General features: G+C 50.1%; 1 non-coding gene across 1 annotated transcript; it reads left to right on the forward strand.

The window, feature by feature from the left end:
* Window positions 1-779: 779 nt before the first annotated feature.
* On the forward strand, window positions 780-886 carry LOC113930008. The gene has a single exon (XR_003522394.1). It is a non-coding gene; the product is annotated as a U6 spliceosomal RNA (small nuclear RNA).
* Window positions 887-1,231: the final 345 nt, after the last annotated feature.

Consider the following 1,231-nt stretch of genomic DNA (forward strand, 5'->3'; position numbering starts at 1 on the left):
TGACCAGCGAGTGCAGAGTAGGGTTGCAGGCTGCAGATTTCAGTAGCACTTGGGAGAGAGGAGTCACTGATAAAAATTTGGGGGTGGGGAACATTAAGGACATCACCACCCCTCCATTTGCTCCTCTAGGAGCAAACACCTCAGCCTTGGCCCCATAGATGGCAGATGCAAGTAGTAGTCAGGTGACCAACCATCCTGGTTTGCCAGGCCCATCCTGGTTTAGGACTGAAAATCCTGCATCCCAAGAAATTGCTCAGATCCTGCAAACAAGGGCAGTTGTCCACCCATGATACCTCTGTTATTTCTCATGGGCCATACATTTAAAGACTTTCAACAGAACCTGGGAGAAGGGGGGGGGGGGAAACAAGGAGGAACCAATGGTAGCTGGTCTATCCCATTGGATCCAACCCAGCAAAGAGTGATTTGTTGAGCGCCACATTGATAACAGGCACTGCACCATGCCCTGCCCGGACGTGGGACAATTACTGTTTCCTGGGCACTCGCCCCACGCCAAGCGGAAGGGCTTCTTGTGGATGAACGCATTAATCCTCACAGCACCCCTAGAAGGCAGATCCTATTATTGTTTTTCCACTTGCAGAGAGGGATCTGAAGCACGGGGAGGTGAAGGAATGTGCCTGAAGTTAAACAGCAGAAGGGCTGTCAGAGGCACGGTTTGAGCCTGGCAGAGGGACTCCAGGGTGTGCGTGCTCCCTTCTCCTTTGTGCTGCCTCCCACAGGGGAGATGGAGTCTCCCTCGTCACTCAAGAAACCATAGCCTGGTGCTTGCTTCGGCAGCACATATACTAAAATTGGAACGATACAGAGAAAATGAGCATGGCTCCTGAGTGAGGATGACACACAAATTCGTGAAGCATTCCGTATGTTGTGCAGTTCCCCAGCGAGATGCCACCCTTTGTGGATCAGGTCGGAGGAAATGATATGAGTCAAGGCCCAACGTGTGGCAGTGAATCATGCAATTGTGACATTTCAGTGGAAAAATATTCCTGTAAAGCAGTCTATGACATGTGAGCAAAGCTGAGTTACACCTGAAATTTTATGAGCAAACATGTCGTTTCTACCTATCTCAGAAATGAGAAAATGTCAGCTTGAAAAAAAAGAAGAAGAAGCCAGTAGCCTGGGAGGCAGGGCAAGGCAAAGGCTCGGATCCCTGAAGGAGTAGTAACGATGCTACCTTGGTTGACATTCACTGAGCAGTGGTCATGGGCCGCCA

The sequence above is a fragment of the Zalophus californianus genome, chromosome 5 (assembly GCF_009762305.2).
Source record: "Zalophus californianus isolate mZalCal1 chromosome 5, mZalCal1.pri.v2, whole genome shotgun sequence".
NCBI lineage: Eukaryota > Metazoa > Chordata > Mammalia > Carnivora > Otariidae > Zalophus > Zalophus californianus.